The sequence below is a fragment of the Choloepus didactylus genome, chromosome 16, assembly GCF_015220235.1.
Source record: "Choloepus didactylus isolate mChoDid1 chromosome 16, mChoDid1.pri, whole genome shotgun sequence".
NCBI lineage: Eukaryota > Metazoa > Chordata > Mammalia > Pilosa > Megalonychidae > Choloepus > Choloepus didactylus.
The window spans coordinates 65,427,940-65,433,365 of record NC_051322.1 but is presented as its reverse complement, the minus strand read 5'-3'; positions in this window follow the sequence as shown (position 1 = coordinate 65,433,365).

Below are 5,426 nucleotides of genomic sequence, written 5' to 3'. Positions count from 1 at the left end.
ATAAAAGCCAATCCATTTGTGGTTATTTCTCATAACAGCAGCATTAGCAAACTGAAACACCTGGGGTCTCAAGTCTTCCTAAGTCCTACTTTTTAAACTGGGGGGAGGGGTAGCTACATGTATTATGTTGCTATTCTTTAATCTGTGTACACATTTTATACTCTCTTGTGTACAATTTCAAAACTGCCTATTTTTTAAACCCTTGTGTTCTTTTGCTTTGGTGAGAGGAATTATGTAGTTGATTTAAGAATCTAAGACTGAGAAACAGAACCCCTGAATCTAGCATGAATGCTGCCCTAATTAGATTTCTGAGCTTTGATCAACAAATGACTTTGCATCTATGAGTCTCAATTCTTTAGTTTGTAAAATGAAGAAGTTGGAGTAGCTGATCCCCACATTCCTTTGAGTTTCAGACTCTGTGATGCCAGCTAAAATACAGCCTGGAATGACAGCTGTTTTAGTTTCCTAGGCTGCTCCAGCAAATACCATGAAATGGGTTGGCTTTAACTATGGAAATTTATTAACTTACAAGCTTACAATATTGAAACTGTGAAAACATCCAAATCAAGGCACCATCAAAGTGATGCCACCTTCCTGAGGGCTGGCTGCCGGCAATCCTGGACTCCTCTGTAACACAACAAAGCACAAGGCAGCATCTGTTGATCCCTACCTTCTCTTCTAGGGTTGCTTTCAGCTTCTTGCTTCCATGGCTTTCTTTCTCTCTGTATTCATCCTATTTATAAAGGACTCCAGTAAAAGGATTAAAAGCCACCCTGGGCCATGCCTTAACTGAAGTAACCTAATTAACAGGTCCTACTTACAATAGGTTTTCACCCACAGGAATGGATTAGCTTTAAGAACATGATTTTCTGGGGGTACATACAGTTTCAAACCACCACAGTGGCCTAGGAAGGAGGTCCTGTTTTCTCCCCTATTAGTGACACTTAAAAATCAGAGATGGTTCAAGCTCAAAGGGACCTTTAGCATTGTAGAGTTCAACCTGCTCACAACGGTAAGACTTTGAAATTGCTTTTATCCAAAGGAAAGATTCTAATAGAATCCTAAAATGGAATTTCAGTGTATACATACTGAAATTTTATATATCTCACACCCACCACACTCTCACACATCTCGCACCCTCACAGCACCCCCACCCCCAACACACACCTTACATGTAAAACAGCTTCATGTTTCTTCGGGATAAATGTAATCTTTAAGAGACATGCCAAGTGGAAAATGAATCACGTCCCCCCACAAAGACAGGTTCAGTTCCTAATCCCTGGTCCTGTGGATGTGAACACCTGTGTAAAGAGGATCTTGGAAGACGTTATTACTTAAGGTGTGCCCAAACTGAATGAGCGTGGGCCTTAATCCAATATGGCCAACATCCTTAGAAGCAAAAGGAAATTTAGACACAGTCAGTTTCTAGAAACCAGAGGAGGAGAAAGGAAGAGACCATGTGACAGAGGTAGAGAAAGCCATCACCAGAACACGACAGACTTTGGGGAAAGTGTAGACTCACTGACACCTCAGTTTTGAACTTCCAGCCTTCGATACTGTGATGCAATAAATTCCTGTTGGTTAAGCCAGCCAGTGTGTGGTATTTGTCATAAAAACCTGGCAAACAAAGACATCAGGTTCTTGTGGTGCCAGCTTAAGGAAGAGCTTACCTGCCAAGATAAGGCATGGATTACTGGAGCACCATATACAATGAGGTGCCAGAATATTTTCCTGTTGAATTTCAGGCTTACTCGTTCTCCTTGAATAACACTGAATTCTAAATGATATTGAGAACAGCAATGACAAAGAAATGCAAATTTTTAGTGCAGTAGCATTTTATATCAATCAAATTGGTCAAAACAAATTTAATTATGAGCTTTGGTGAAAATAGAAGGCAGAAACCTCCCTGAGGCACCGGTGGGGGGAGTGTCAGTCATCTGCCTGGAGTAGGATGGATAGATATTCTTAAATTTTGACAAAGCCTTTAACCCCTCAAATCCACTTCTTGGAATTCTTCCTAAATGAATCACAGAAGTGTACAAGAATTAATATACAAGTATATTTAGCTCAGTATTGCTCATAAAACCCCAAAATTGTCAATAATATAAATAGCCAGCAATGGGAGAAATCTATAAATAAATTATGGCATTTATGTAAGATAGAATGGTGTGAACTACCAAAAATTGTAGAATACCAACTTGATAGAAGAAATATTCATAATGTATGAAAGCAGCTTGCACATTATGGGGCAAGTTAGGTAAAACAGTTTATATATGCACAGAAAATGTCAGGGAGGATAGATACCAAAATGGTAGCCATGAATTTTCTCTTCTGAGGGAGAACATAGAACAGAACAAAGAAGAGAAAAATCACTATTTTTGCCAAGATTTCTTCAATGAGTGTATATGACCACTATATATTTTTAATAAACAGTTAAAGAAATGTTACCAATAATTTGATCTAGGATAATGGAGAGTAAGAGAGATGTAAATGAGATGATTTTGGAAAACTGACTTTTTCCTGGACTTTCATAGGCTATTTATTATTATAATCAAACACTATAAATGCCTTTCTCAAACACTGACTTCTATAATCACACTCTAGTTAGAAGGGTGACAGATTATTTTCTGTTACAAATAATGGAGTTATTTATAGTAACAGTTGTTGCTAGATCCTTGCAGATGTGTAATCTTGGATGTACACTAGCAGTTTAAGTGTTGCATTTGCACTTTAAGGGTGTTATTTAGTACACTGTAAAAGTGATTTTAAGTGTATAATTAAAAGAGGATAATTGAAAGTATAATAGTATAATTGAAAGATAATGTTTGTTTTTTGTGTTTAACTTTTACTTCCCTCTGCATAAATTCATCACTAGATCTTTCTTTAAGCCAGCATGGCTAGACCCTGAAATTAGCAATCCTGTGCTCTGCCACTTACTTACTAGCTTTGTTATCTTTAGCCAGTAACTTAGACACCCCAAGCCTCAGTTACTCACAGTGAAAACAGGAATTACTGTCAACAACCAAGATTGTTATAATGAAAGCCCTTTGGTTGGATCAGAAAGCATATGACCAACTAAGAATGTTTATGAAGGACTTCTGAGAAGATGACAGAATAGTGTGTTGCAGGGCTCACTCCTCTTCCAAAAACACCTAGGGGATGAGCATAAACTATCCAAAACAACTGTTATGGGGGCTCCAGGAGGCAGGGGAGTACTGTACAGCATCCAGGGAAAAGTGGGACAAAGCAACTAAGAAACTGCAGTGAAAATCTGTGAGTAACTTACTCAGCCACAGTTCTTGGTGCCCATCTCCACCCTTGAGGCAAGCAGCTTTGAGTTGACCTGGTCCCTGCTTGGTGGTACTATGGATGGGGAGGGCCACGAAGTCCACTACTCCAAGAACAGAGGGGGGACATGGTCCCTGAACCACTGTTTCAACTCAACAGAGAGCCATGAGAGGGCTAAAAATACCCTGCCTTCTTAGGGTTGCAGGGAATAGGTTGTGAAAGATTTCCTTCTTCTGGGCAGTCCAGGAAAGTGCAGATGGAACTTTTTGGCATCTTTCCTGACCATCTCCCCAGGGCCCTTTGGAACTGTTCTGCACCTGCAGCCTGGATCCCTGGTGCTATATTAAATGGGAAAAACTGATGAACCAACTGTCAAAGAAGAGACTTAACAAAAACCAAATCAACAACAAAATCCAGACAAAAGAGAGAATTGGACATTCAGAACAATCTCATCAAGATAATCAGATGCCCACATATAAACAAAAAATTACAAGCCATACTAAGAAAAAAGAAGATACAGCCCAGTCAAAGGAACAAATTAAAAAGTTGTAGGAGATATGAATTTGGAACAACTAATCAAAGATGCTCAAAGAAACATGGCTAAAGAGATAAAGGCTATTGACAAGATACTGGAGAAACATAAAGAGGAATTCAAAATCATATGAAGGGGAAGAAGATGATGGCATAGAGAGGAGTGGAAGCTAGTCAGTCCCCTTGGAACAACTAATAAACAACCAGGAACAAATAATAAATAATCTGGAATAACTGCAGAGGGACAAATGTAACTGTCCACTCCATAAACCAACCTGAATTGGGAGGAATGCCAGAGATCACAGCATAAAATCTGTAAGTAAAAATTGCAAATCCAAGCCAGGAGCCCCCTTCCCCCACAGCCCAAACTGCAAAGCCTCCTGGTGCTAAGAGTAGCACTTTCTGAGCAAGTGAATATAGCTCAGCTGAGCTCCAACTGGGGTTTTAATTGGCAAATGTGGACTGTTCACTATAGGCTATGAATCCCCAAAAAGCAGACAGAAGCTTGTGGTGACAACTGACCTTGCAGTGCTGGAGGCCCTCTCTGGGATGGAGGGGGAGCCCAGAGGACCAGGTGCTGTCTCTGGCTGATGGGTGAAACTGAGGGGGGCTGCAGACTGACCCTGAAGGGGGTCTTTCTATCCCTTTTTTGGCTCAGTGGAGAAAGCCTCAGCCATTTTCAATTCCCATTGCTCAGACCTAGACCAGGGTGGAGATAGCAGGGTCAGAGACTATTCAAATGCAAATGACCACTCCCCAGGGTGTATATCTTCCCTAAGAGGAAAGAGGTGACGCCAAACTCTACTACCCACCTTCCCTTCAGAACAAGACCCCAGAGCCTGGGAGTAAACAGCCATAGGCCACACCTCCTTACACCAGTCAGGAGTGACAGGCTGACAGGCACCACCTGCTGGGCAGAAAAGCACAGTGACTTGAAGCCTCACAGGGTATCCCAATCTTCTAAGACACACCCTCAGGGAGATCTGAAACTATTACCTCCTTCTAAGATCTGAGCCTGTTCTGGTCTAGGAAAATCTGATTGGGGTGACCAAGGAAGCCAGATGCCTAGACAACAGAAAACTACTACCCATACTAGGAGGGGTGAAGTTATGGCCCAGTTAAAGGAACCAACCTACACTTCAACTGAGATACACGAATTTAAAAAACTAATGCTAATCAATTCAGAAAGTTTACGGAAGTTATGGCAAAAGAGATGAAGCATATAATGAAAACACTGAGCGTACATTAGGTAGAAATTGAAAGTTCAAAAAAACAACTGACAGAATCAATGGAAATGAAAGGCACAACACAAGAGATGAAGGACACAATGGAGACATACAACAGCAGATCTCAAGAGGCAGAAGAAAACACTCAGGAACTGGAGAACAAGGCACCTGAAAGCCTACACAAAAGAACAGATAGAGAAAATAATGGGAAAATATGAGCAATGTCTCCAGGAACTTAAGGACAAAACAAAATGCAGGAATGTATGTGTCACTGTCCCAGAAGGAGATGAGAAGGGAAAAGGGGCAGAAGCAATAGAGGAAATAATCAATGAAAATTTCCCATCTCTTATGAAAGATATAAAATTAAGGATCCAAGAAGCG